Source organism: Nuphar pumila, chromosome 1, assembly GCF_984573655.1.
Source record: "Nuphar pumila chromosome 1, dmNupPumi1.hap1.1, whole genome shotgun sequence".
NCBI classification, from domain to species: Eukaryota; Viridiplantae; Streptophyta; class Magnoliopsida; order Nymphaeales; family Nymphaeaceae; genus Nuphar; species Nuphar pumila.
Window position 1 is genome coordinate 163037905 of NC_143249.1, and position 14512 is coordinate 163052416.

A 14512-nucleotide genomic window follows, 5' to 3' on the forward strand; every position below is an offset into this window, starting at 1 on the left:
ATTTGTATTATGATATTGAAACGTGTGCGCTCGACATTTACATTGTTGCATGATTGTGGTGGCGATGTGCATATTCAAATTATTGTTAATTTAGCGATTAAAATTGAAATCACTTCGCAACATCGTAGATGTCATTAAATCGTTGTCTCATGAATCGATATTGTCAACACACATATATGTTATCATTGCAAAAAATTTTCCTCCCTCTGCGAGAGAGAGAGAGAGAGAGAAACGATTATGTGAGTCAAACTTGACCAAAGTTTTGAAAATGATTTTTGAAAATAACTCACCTTCATTTTTGAAACTTATGAGAAAATTACGAAGAATGGGATTCGCCTGTCGGTACGAGGTTTAATCGTTCATCGCGCCTTTACCAGGGGTAATTGAACCAAGGATCAAGAGTGTGCTTTAACTAGGTTCAAATATCTAAATCATGCTCTTTTTCCTAAAATGCATAGAGAAGCATGCATGTGCTATAGAGTTTTGAAAAGATGCACATTTTGAGAAATATGATGTTTGCTTCTGATATTTGGAAAATGCTTGGAAAAGGAATTCTTGAAAAAATCATGAATTTTATTGGAAAATAACTTGTAAAGGAAAATTTGATTCTTAGGAAAATTTGAACTTTGAGAAAATTGATTTTTGAGATTTGAATTGCTTTTTCTGAGAAAATCGATTTCTAAAGAGGATTTAAGAATTCTGGGAGAAACAGTTTCAGAAATAACTCAAAGATTTTGAGAAAATCAATTTTGGAGCTTTGAACCTTGAAATTGAGAATATTAAAACATTGGAAAATCATTATTTGAACTTAGGAAACACTTGAAACATCATTTGAAAACCTAAAGTTTTTGAGAAAATCAATTCCTGAGAAAGACTTGGAAAATCTTGAGAAAATCGATTTCTCTGAAATAGAATTGGAATTTGAATTAGAAAAAAAATGATGTAAATTGAATGAAATGAATGAATATGGATTTGAAAGATATTTTCTGAGGAAATTGAGAAATCATTTGAGAATTGCAGTGCAATTTAAAGTAAGCCTAAGAGTATAGGCTGAATGTGGCTAATACGAAGATCACAAATCTGGGTTTCATTCGTATTCTGACTATGGCCATAAATACAAATTCCACCAAGTTTGTCAACTCTGTAAGAGCTTGTGCACGTGTCATTCGTGTCAACCATAGTGGATTTAGAAAAATGTGCATGAATCATATATCAGATATTGAAATTATGAAAGCAAACTATATGCAATGCATCCTATTCTATGCAGAAAATGTAACTCTTATTCCAAACTTACATTTGATATTACATTGAATTGAATAAAAGAAAAGAAAATGAATAAATGAAGTCTTCTGCTTGAATATCCCTGCAAAACTTAGCAAATAAGTTGGCACAAAATGTAGGTTTATCAGGATTTATCCAAAAATATTGGAAAATTATCAGATATTATTTAGATGTAAACCCTAATTCATACCTCCCTGATATAAACATAAGAAATAAATGATGGAAATTCAAAGAATAAGACTTGAAAATTCAAAATTGGAGTGAAAATGCCTCTGTTAACAAGACTATGGCCTTGAAATCAGAGTTTTCAGAAAGATTTTATAAAAATGAGATTTTGAAATTCAAATAAAGATAAAATCAAACACAAGATGATATGATATGATGAAAATATGAAACTTAAAGTTTGGAAATTCGAAATTGAGGTAAAAATAACCAAAATGCCCCTGATAGCAACACTATGGCCTTGAAATCAGGCTTTTCAGAAATAAATTTTGTAAAAATACAAATTTTGAAATTCAAACGCATGTAAATGACATGAAAATCAAATATAACATGATATGAGATGATGATATGCATGTTAAAACCGTAAAAATACAAAAAATATCATAAGAACACTGAATTTCGCCTTTAATTTTAAAAGCTAATTAACACACAAGGCAAATGAACTTGAAATTGGATCAAATTTGGCATGGACACCTAATTTAACCCTAATAATAGAAGGGAATCTGAAAATCTAGTTTTTGATATTTTCTAATATAGAAAAAAATTAAAAATCTTAGAAAAATAAGATTTTGCCTAAAAACCATAGATTTGCCCTAATGAAAAACTGAATTTCGGGTACTAACCTACCATAGAAATGCCCCAAATTTTATGGGGTGACAGAGGACAGTTAGGCAATGATTTTTTCTTTTTACATATTTAGGATTCCACCTATGGTCGGAGATTTACAGCTCTGGCAAGTTCGGTTAGAATCAGGTGACTCTAGAATTGGGGGCAGACTGACAAACTTTCACAAAAAATTGGTGAAAAATGGCAAACAGTGGCCAAAATGGCTGAAATTTTAGGAGGCGGTCCTTGACACATAGAGAAACAATTCCTTATTTGACAGTTTTGGCATTGGACCCATGAATTGGGAGGACACAAGGGATTATCAAGCCTCTAATTCTGATAAACTCAAACCAATAGGGAATTAATAGGTGAATTTGTAAAATCTAAAAATAATAGAATCTAAATCCTAAAATTTCTGAAACTCTGGGAAATGACACAGAATATTAAGAGAAACAATTTTTTTTAAATAATTGGGGCATCCTAGCTACGAATTGGAGCACCGTAGCAGATTAAGATCGATCTAGGGTCTGACAAATAAGTAGCAGGGGTTTCACAGGGTTCTGCAAAACCCAAATTTTGAAATATGACAGACCTTTTTAAAAAAAAATTATAAAATACAAAAAATTAGTTGATTCCTTCACGGATCTACTATATTTTTTATAAGGTGATTCAGATCTTCAATGGGGAAGATCTCGAGTCCACAAGTCTGCTACAAGGGAATTCAAGATTTCCAATGAGTTTAAAACCTAGTTTGGTTTTTTATTTTTAAAATGGGACTCCCAAACCCAAATTGTTCTGGGTGTTTTGCAGGGTGTCAGTGACAAAAATATGCATACATGATAAAAATTTCAAGATTTAACATAAAGAATTTTGGCATAAAATAATGGATATACAATACACCTACATGAGACCCTATAGAATACTAACTTAATTCAATGAAATCAAGATAATACTTAAGCAAAACGTAAATCTAACTAGCATGATGCTTAAATTATGCAACTAATCATGGAAAACAACTAAAATGAAAGAAAGTAATAAGGGGATACAAACCATATTGTTTTTATATTGCTGTGAAAGGAGGGATCCGATCCATCAATCGGATGGATCCCTTCCTCTACGTAGCATTAACATGAAGTAATACAACAAAATGGATGTGTTCCTAAAGGGAACAATAATAAAATTTTAGAGACAACTCAGTAGGATAGGAAGAAGCTTACCTTGGCTTGGATAAGGATTGGCTGGAGGAGCAGGAGTTGCAGCTTGTGGAGGTTGGAGGCGTTGCTTCGAGCTTGAAGAGGATGGAGGGTGTGCTGCCACGAGTGGAGGTTGGCGTGTGGTTGGGAAGGAGCTGATGTAGAGGTCTGACACCAAATGCTGAAGGTGAGGTTGCCATGAGGAGGTGGCTGCTGATAGTGGTTGGGCATCTTGGAGGTTGAAGAATGGCTGCAACTTGATGTGGGCTGAAGGAAGGAGTAATGAAGGTGAGATTGAAATGGAGGTGAGGTTGCTGCAGTAGAAAAATTGATGTTGCTATGCTGGAATGACTGTGATAATGGAGGGCAAGAGAGTGAGAGAGATAGAGAGAGCCGGGGAGAAGAGATGTTGCTAAGGGAGAGAGAGAGAGAGAGATCCATTGTATATCCCTTATTTCTTGAATGGGAGTTAGGGTTAAGAGGGATAATGAGAGTGAATGAGAGAAGAGAGAGCCATGGGCCAGCCGTATGAGTGTTGGGATTTAGAAAGGGAACAAGGAAGAAAGGGGAAAGAAGGAAGGGAAGGAAAAGGAAAGAAGAGGGGAAGAAGGAAAAGGAAAGAAGGATGAAAGAAGGAAGAGGAGGAAGGAAAGAAGAAAAAGGAGAGGGGCTGGCGTCAAAAAGGAGAGAGGAAAGGGAGAGGGAAGAAAAGAAAGAGAAAAGGAAAGAAAGGGAAGGAAGAAAGAAGAAGAAAAAGAAAGAAAAAGAAGGAAAGGGGAAAGAAAAAGAGAGGGAAGAGAAGAGGAAAGGAAGGAAAAAGAGGAGGAAGATTTGTTGACCGACCAACTCGAAAGTAGGATTTGTTGACCGACCAACTCGAAAGCAGGATTTGATTGAAAGACTAATTTGATGCTTTGGGAAATGATTGACATTGATGAAATTGTGACTAAAGGCTTGAAAATGATTGGTATTGGTAGGATTGTAACCAGAAGGGTTTGACAAGATTGGTCGACCCGGGGGTCTGTTTGTAGAAACTTGACATTAAGCATGAGATTGAACCATTATAGAGAACCACATTACTTCTATGAATGGTCTCAGGATTATCCCTTATCCTAAATGGGAAACGAAATGAAAATTTAGAAGAATTGACAAAGAAAAGGAATAGAAATTGATGACAGTTCTGAATCTCAATAGGCCATCATAGTTAACTGTATGTGGCCTGATTTTCAAGATTAACCACTTATCATGAACGGGGAGTTCAGGTTTATCCTTTAACCTGAAAGGGGAAATGAATTTGATGCAAATGGATGTGAATGAATGCAGATGAATGCATGCAAATACAAATGAATGCAAATGTATGCAAATGAATGAAACATGATGTAAATGGGTGCACATGCGTGCAAAGTGAGAAATTTATTTGATCATGCTTGCATACAGGATGTTTTGAAAATAATTTTTTTAAAAAAATGTCCAAGTGTACCTGGGAAAGAGGAATTTGACCATTATTGAAGAAGATATATTGAGAAATTACAATAGAATAAAGGATTTAAGTATAGAATTTTTTTAAATGTCCAGCATTGATGGGATCTGATAATTCTACACCATCGGCATTGATGAGCCGATATGAATTGCGGGGTAATGCCTCCTTGACAACATAGGGTCCTTCCCAATTCAGCGACCATTTGCTACCTTGGCGATGCTTGAGATAAGCCATGGATATGAGCACTAGATCATTGACTCGGAATTTCCTGTCAATGACAGATTTTGCATATTGTCTGACTATCCTATGATGATACGATTGAGCATGATCCGCTGCTTTGAGCCTTTTCTCATCAAGTAAATTAAGTTGTACCAGTCACTGCTGCTGATATTGATCAAGGAGCAACTCCAGAAGTGATGTGAACTTCAGAGCGGGCTTCTGAACATGTAGAGGCAGTACTACCTTGGTTTCGTAGACAAGTTTTGATGGAGTAGCATTGGTTGGAGTGTGAATGGTAGTTCGATATGCCCATAATGCATCATGGATCTTCTCATGCCAGCCACGGTCTGTTTCCACAGTTTGCTCCAAGATTCAGATCAGAATTTTGTTGGTGGCCTCTGCCTGACCATTCCCTTGAGGATAATATGGAGTTGAGAAATGATGATGGATTCTGAACTTTGAGCAGAAAATCTTCATTCTTTCATTCTTGAAATGACTGCTATTATTTGACACAATATCGTGCGGTATGCCAAAACGATAAAGGATATTCTTGTGAATGAATGAGACTACGTGTCGACCTTCTGCGGTGCGTAGAGTGACAACTTCCACCCATTTGGTGAAGTATTATATTACGACAAGAAAATATTTGTGGTAATTTGAAGCAGACAGAGTGATGGGGCCGACAACATCAAAGGCTCACATAGAAAATGGCTATGAAGAGATAACATATTATAGATATGTCGCGGGCGCATGAATGAAAGGTGCATGCATCTGACATTGAACACACTTCTTCACAAAATAATAGCAGTCTTGCTGCATACTTTTCCAATAATATTCTGCTTAAATGATTTGCTTGATAAGAGTTTGGTATCCGATATGACCACTGCAAATGCCTTCGTATGCCTCTCGCACAACTTCCTTGGCTCCATCTTCGTCTAAGCATTTGAAATACTTGAAACTGAATCCATGATGATAGAGGACATTGGCAAGGATAAAATATCGGGCAGACATACACTGAATTGCTCGTTGCTCTTGCCAGTGATATTCTTGGAGAATGAAACATATGTCTTTTTCTTGAGGAGAGCCTTTCTGAGATTGTCTTTAGCTTGCTCAGACATCATCTTAATCATCATTTTCTTGAATATCTGATATGCAGCGAGATCGATGTCATCCCTGTCAGCCTGACTTTGTCCTCTAGTAGATCTTGGAGAATCCATTTCTTCTTGCTTGACGCTAAAAATCACTGATACACTGATACGGTGGCATCTTCTTGCCTGATCTGATCTGGTCCACTTGGGAATACCGATGCTCTCTGTAGAATGAGATGGATGATTAGAATTTGATGATGATGATTCAGGATGAAAATAAATAGAGAAAAAATATTTGGTGAGAACCAGGTTGACAATTAGAAGGATATCCCATTACTAGGGATTGAGTCATCGCCGAAATCACGACAATTGTATTGCCATTCTTTGCAAAGAGAACAAACAACTGAAAATAGGCCTTGTTACCTAGGCGAGGTCATCAAACCATGATAAAATAAAAATTGAAGGAATTTTATTGAAGAAAGACACAATTTTATCAATAATGAACTTGACAGAAATGAGGGGGACAAACAATTTTCCACCACTCCTGATAATCAGTAGACACTCGAGGACCCAATAAAAGAGTGAGAGTAACAAAGGAATCCCAACCATATCTAGTAGAATGGTATGCTTTGAACCACTGTGTTGATGCGAGATCAAGCTCTGGCATGATCCTTGAAAGTAGATGAGCTTCTACGCGCTTCTATCTCTGAAAAAACTGCCTGACGAATCGCTCTCGATGGTAGTAGGTGCAGAAGAATGAGCCAAGTAGCTTGAACCACTTGCCATATGCATAACTGTATCTGAGGGGTGATTTCTTATGATCAAAATAGTCCCACATGACCTCTTCCTTTTGAAGGTTGTCGATTAAGAATCTGTATCGTGCAACTGGAAGAAGCTTTTCGCCATTATACTTAAATGAGTTGGCTCTGGTTGGCACATGTCGAAGGAACCAGAACTATAGTGCATAGGTACACCCTTCGACTAGAATTGATTCTCTGAGTGTGAAACGGGTCAACCCTCAGCATAGGAAAGCAAGCGCGGCCATAGCTATTGAGAGGCGGTTGGCATATCAACTTCCCCACCTTCACAGGAGCTGAACTATTCTGATATCCACATAATTCTGTTTGTCTGAAAAGAAAGTCAGTCTCACAGTGCATAGGACCATCGCATGCTGAATTCTCTCTCGAGCCGTTCTGGATAATGAACTGACTAGATGCCATCTGACTCGAAAACAGGAAAAATTGGAATGAGACTTGGGAAAATGCATAAATTTTAAAAAATTGCAGGCAGAATAAAAATGTAGCAGGAAATTCGAGATCCAAAGGAATGAAAGGATAGAAAATCACCTGGAGTTTTGAAGAAAAAGTAGATAACTTGAGAAAATCATCCAGGGTTTTGAGAAAAAAGAGATATTTCAAAAAAAGATGGAAAATGAGGTATTTTTGGAACATCATCCAATATTTTTAAAAAACTAGAGAAAACATGGGAAAATAAAGAAGAAATGATTACAATACATTCAATCACATCCTTTACAAACAATTATGCACATACAACATTCTCTAAGAAGCTGACTCTAAATGCATCAATTTCGAAAGAGCTGTAGATCCCTAATCCTGACTCTAGGCTCACATCAACTATGTCTAATCATGTTATGCCGATATACTCGAGTCGAAACCCGAAGTACGTGGCATAAAAATTCATCTTTGATTATAGGCTTGTGTTTTCCCAACATCCTTGAGTGCCTGCCGATATACATTGGACTATGGCCCTTGGTACGTGGCAGGGGGGCGTCAGCCCAAATAATGGCCCAGTTGTGAGGCTTTATCCTGAACTATGGTTCTGGAAGAAAGCCCAGCAACGTGAAGATTGGGTAGACATAGGTGGGGTGGTTTTTTGAAAATTGATCACATGCAAGAAAATCAAAAGGCTTTAAGTCCTAAAGAGATAGAATTTTGAAAAATTTGAGGAAGCAAACATTGTTTACATACGAATCCAAGATTGAGAAGTGTTGTATTTCAGACCTAAGTCTATGTGAGCATGGATAATTCTCCTTAATTAGTCCTACCAAATCATACCTAGTCTACATGCAGTCCATGTCAGCTGGGTTCAAGCCTAGGCTCCTAGGTTCACATGATATCAGAAAGTAAAAGCTGACATTTTGTAGAACAAGATTTTGATAATTGAGCTAAGTCAAGGCACACAATTGATCAGGCGAAGACAGGTCCCATCACAGTCGCCAAACCTGTTATCATCACAAAAATTTTTCCTCCCTCTACGAGAGAGAGAGAAATGATTTTGCGAGACAAATTCGACCAAAGTTTTAAAAATGGTTTTTGAAAATAACTCACATCTATTTTTGAAATTTGCGAGAAAATTCTGTAGAATGGGACTCGTCTGTCGGTACGAGGTTCAACTATTCCTGACACATTTACCAGGGGTAATTGAACCAAGGATCAAGAGTGTGCTTTAACTAGGTTCAAATATCTAAATCATGCTCTTTTTCCTAAAATGCATAGAGAAGCATGCATGTGCTATAGAGTTTTGAAAAGATGCACATTTTGAGAAATATGATGTTTGCTTCTGATATTTGGAAAATGCTTGGAAAAGGAATTCTTGAAAAAATCATGAATTTCATTGGAAAATAACTTTTAAAGGAAAATTTGATTCTTAGGAAAATTTGAACTTTGAGAAAATTGATTTTTGAGATTTGAATTGCTTTTTCTGAGAAAATCCATTTCTAAAGAGGAATTGAGAATTTTGTGAAAACCAGTTTCAGAAATAACTCAAAGATTTTGAGAAAATCAATTTTGGAGCTTTGAACCTTGAAATTGAGAATATTAAAACATTGGAAAATCAATATTTGAACTTGAGAAATACTTGAAACATCATTTGAAAACCTAGAGTTTTTGAGAAAATAAATTCCTGAGAAAGACTTGGAGAATCTTCAGAAAATCTATTTCTCTTAAATAGAATTGGAATTTGAGTTAGAAAAAAAAATGATGTAAATTGAATGAAATGAATGAATATGGATTTTAAAGACATTTTCTGAGGAAATTGAGAAATCGTTTGAGAAACGCAGTGTTTTTTGAAGTTAGCTTAAAAGTGTAGGTTGAATGTGGCTAATACGAAGATCACAAATCTGGGTTTCATTCATATTCTGACTATGGTCATAAATACGAATTCCACAAAATTTGTCAATTCCCTAAGAGTTTGTGCACGTGCCATTGGTGTCAACCATAGTAGATTTGGAAAAATGTGCATGAATCATATATCAGATATTGAAATTATGAAAGCAAACTATATGCAATACATCCTATTCTATGCAGGAAATGTAACTCTTATTCCAAATTTGTATTTGATATTACATTGAATTGAATAAAAGAAAAGAAAATGAATAAATGAAGTCTTTTGCTTGAATATCCCTGCAAAACTTAGCAAATAAGTTAGCATAAAACATAGGTTTATTTGGATTTATTCAAAAATATTGGAAAATTATCAGATATTATCCAGATGTAAACCCTGATTCATACCTCCTTGATATAAATATAAGAAATAAGTGATGAAAATTCAAAGAATAAGACTTGAAAATTTGAAATTAGAGTGAAAATAACCAAAATACCTCTGATAACAAAACTATAGCCTTGAAATCAGGGTTTTCAGAAAGACATTTTGTAAAAATGAGATTTTGAAATTCAAATAAAGATAAAATCAAACACAAGATGATATAATATGATGAAAATACAAAAATTAAAGTTTGAAAATTCTAAATTGAGGTAAAAATGACCAAAATGTTCCTGATGGCAAGACTATGGCCTTGAAATCAGGGTTTTCAGAAATAAATTTTAAAATTAAAATGCATGTAAATGACATGGAAATCAAATATAGCATGATATAAGATGATGATATGCATGTTAAAACCTTAAAAATACAAAAATATAATAAGAACACTGAATTTCGCCTGAATTTCGCTTTTGATTTTAAAAGCTAATTAACACACAAGGCAAATGAACTTGAAATTGGCTCAAATTTGGCATGGACACCTAATTTAACCCTAATAACAGAAGAGAATCCAAAAATCTATTTTTTGATATTTTCTAATATGAAAAATAATTAAAAAACTTAGAAAAATAAGATTTTGCCTAGAAAAACCTAGATTTGCCCTAATGAAAACTGAATTTTGGGTACTAACCTACCATAAAAATGCCCCAAATTTTATGCGATAACAAAGGAAAGTTAGGCAAGGATTTTTTCTTTTGATAGATTTGGGATTCGACCTATGGTCAGTGATTTACAGCTCCGGCAAGTTCAGTCAAAATTCGATGACTCTAGAATTGGGGGCAGACTGACAAGCTTTCATAAAAAATTAGGGGAAAATGGCAAACAATGGTCAAAATGACTAAAATTTTAAGAGGTCGTCCCTGACACATAGAAGAACAATTCCTTTTCTGACAATTTCAGCATTGGACTCATGGATTGGGAGGACACAAGGGATTATTAGGCCTCTAATTCTGATAAACTGAAACTAACAGGGAATCAATAGGTGAGTTTGTAAAATCTAAAAATAATAGAATCTAAATCCTAAAAATCCTGAAACTCTAGGAAATGACATAGGATGTTAAGAGAAACAATTTCTTTTTAAACAATTAGGGCATCCGACCTACGGATTGGAGCACCGCAACAAATTAAGATCGATCCAAAGTCTAACAAATAGGTAGCAGAGGTTTCACAGGGTTTTGCAAAACTCAAATTTTGAAATATGGCAAACCTTTTTAGAAAAATTTCATAAAATACAGAAAATTATTAGATTCCTTCACGGATCTACTGTATTTTTTATAAGGTGATTCAGATCTCCCATCGAGAAGATCTCAAGTCCACATGTCTGCTACAAAAGAATTCAAGATTTTCAATGGGTTTAAAACCCAGTTTGGTCTTTGATTTTTAAAATGGGACTCCCGAACCCGAATTGTTCTGGGTTTTATGCAAGGTGTCATGATAAAAATTTCAAGATTTAACATAAAGAATTTCGGCATAAAATAATGGATATACAATGCGCCTAGATGGGACCCTATAGAATACTAACTTAATTCAATGAAATCAAGATAATACTTAAGCAAAACATAAATCTAACTAGCATGATGCTTAAATTATGCAACTAATCATGGAAAACAACTAAAATGAAAGAAAGTAATAAGGGGATACAAAACATATTGTTTTTATATTGCTGTGAAAGGAGGGATCCGATCCATCAATCGGATGGATCCCTTCCTCTACGTAGCATTAACATGAAGTAATACAACAAAATGGATGTGTTCCTAAAGGGAATAATAATAAAATTTTAGAGACAACTCAGTAGGATAGGAAGAAGCTTACCTTGGTTTGGATAAGGATTGGGTGGAGGAGCAGGAGCTGCGGCTTGTGCAGGTTGGAGGTGTTGCTTCGAGCTTGAAGAGGATGGAGGGTGTGTTGCCACGAGTGGAGGTTGGCTATGTTGTTGGGAAGGAGCTGATGTAGAGGGCTGCCACCAAATGCTGAAGGTGAGGTTGCCATGAGGAGGTGGCTGCTGATAGTGGCTGGGCATCTTGGAGGTTGAAGAATGGCTGCAACTTGATGTGGGCTGAAGGAAGGAGTAATGAAGGTGAGATTGAAATGGAGGTGAGGTTGCTGCAGTAGAAAAATTGATGTTGCTATGCTGGAATGACTGTGATAATGGAGGGCAAGAGAGTGAGAGAGATAGAGAGAGCTGGGGAGAAGAGATGTTTCCAAGGGAGAGAGAGAGAGAGATCCACTGTATATCCCTTATTTCTTGAATGGGAGTTAGGGTTAAGAGGGATAATGAGAGTGAATGAGAGAAGAGAGAGCCATGGTCCAGCCGTATGAGTGTTGGGATTTAAAAAGGGAACAAGGAAGAAAGGGGAAAGAAGGAAGAGAAGGAAAAGGAAAGAAGAGGGTAAGAAGGAAAAGGAAAGAAGGATAAAAGAAGGAAGAGGAGGAAAGAAAGAAGAAAAAGGAGAAGGTCTGGCATCAAGGAGGAGAGAGGAAAGGGAGAGGGAAGAAAATAAAGAGAAAAGGAAAGTAAGGGAATGAAGAAAGAAGAAGAAAAAGAAGGAAAGGGGAAAGAAAAAGAGAGGGAAGAGAAGAGGAAAGGAAGGAAAAAGGGGAGGGAAAATGGAAAGAAAATGGAGGGGAAGAGGAGAGGGGGTTGACCCCTTGTGGGTCCCACCTCTCTAAAAAAATGAAATACAAAAATAAAAAGAAAATAAAAAGGGAATAAAAGAAACATTTGTTTTTATTAAAAAGGAAATGCATATAAATTCAATAGTGGTGCCACCTTGGAATAGATCCACATTCAATTTTGAAATTCATTTTGAAGGCCAGAGGGGTAGAATGGTCTTTCAAAAAAAAATCGGATGAAATGAGCTATTTTTGGCAATTTTTTAAATGAGCTCAGAATTTGAAGTTTCGTACCCCGTTGCAGGAGCAAATCCAGTTTAGAATTTGAAAAACCAAGTTTGAAAATAATCCAGTTTGTTTTCTCGAGAAAATATTTCTAAATTTAGAATCATGGGGGTAAAAATATCAATTTTGGAAACTCAGGGTTTGAAATTGATTTTGAAGACTTTAAAACTTAAATCTGGATTGAAATTTTCAAAACTAGAGTTTTGGATCTCGAAAATGAAATAAAATGTTATGAAATAATGAAAAATGATATGAAATGCCATGCGAAATGCTAACCCTGGATGAAGAATTTTGGATATTAGACTCTGATTGACAATTGTGCCAGTTTAGAAAATGATAAAATTGATAAAAATAGGCAAAATGGTTTAAAAAATGGTTTTTGTCTTTGCTGGGCCGAGAGTGACACTGAAAATTAGGTATAAGCTGGTTTGAACTGTAATGAACTGGATTGAGCTAGGTTTTAGGGTTTCAAAACTCAAATGGACTGACGAGATACTGACTCAACTGAACTCCTAGACTGAATTGTCAAGAAAAGCTGTCATTTTTAGAGAATGGTGAGAAATGATCACTAGAGTGAAGTGAGTTATAGACAAGAACTGGGTTTGAGTTGGAACAAAGGTCAGTAATACTGAGATGAATTAAAATTGAAGCTCAAACACTAGCTCAACTGACTAAATTTAGCTCAATTCCAGCTAAAATGAGCTGAAATGGGCTAAAGTGGACTCCTAGACACTGGGAAATAGATTTGAACTAAAACTGGAGCACTTGAACTTCTGGTGAGCTCAAGCTTAACTCAAGGGGATAAGATTGACTGGGAATGACTGACTCAGAGACAATTGACTTAGATTTGAGTGAGAAATGAGTTCATTTCTGAAGAAATGATCCGTTTCTGGTAGGAATGACCAGAAATGAACATGACCTGCTCCCTATGAGCTCAGGTGAGCTAGAAAGGATTAACATTCTAACTGTTCTTAGCTTGAGAATGAGCTCGATCGACTCTGACTGACTTGGGTCTAGGATGACCTAGGGATAAAATGGTAAGTTTCTTAATGAAAGTGGTTAAAATGGTAATTTCCTAAGACAGACTCGAGGTTGGACTCTTGTACTGACCTACCAGGGTTGGCATCCACACGAGGGGGGTTGTTTGAGAATGAATGAGGAAAATTTGGGGTGTTTACAATATACGATAAGTCGTTTCTTTTATTGGCACGGTAAATAACAACTAGATCCATAGTATAGTGCGATGCAACTGACGATCATGACAGATAACATGAAGAATGATGTGTATCTAGATTTAATTTTGCATGGTTGGAAAGAAGAAATCCTTTTGCCTCATAAGTGCGCGTAATTTTCATTCTCCTCCTTCTTCCTTTGATTTTCCTTCTCTTCGTCATCCTTCTGCTCATTCTTCATCTTTAGTTCTTCCTCATCTTTCTCATCTTCAATATCTGAAGGATCAGGCTCTGCATAATAAATATCCAACAATTTGTTCCTGTCTTTTTCATTCTCAATGTTCTTTACATAACCCTCACATATATCGGATTGGCAGATGATATCTCCAAGAGTCATCCCCTCAAACAGCGAAGGCTTTCTTGTCTTACGAATTGTAGTCATTGCTAACCTGCACAACCCATAAATTTAACCGAATCATTGTATGTTACAACCGCTTTCTCAAGTATATATTATTATAAATTATCACATTCGTTAAATAATCACCAACATTATACGTCATCGTAATATTTGGCTTCATAAATAAATATCATAGTATGATTTAGGAAAATAAAGTACAAATCACGGTAACTTCATAATTACACATCGCTACTGCATCAAACGTATAAATCGTTGCTGCTTCAAACATATAAATTATTGTACAAATCGAACCCATCATAAGTACTAATCATTGTAACGTTTTGGTTTCCTAAGTAAACATCGTAGTATGATTTAGCAAACTTACATACAAATTATGG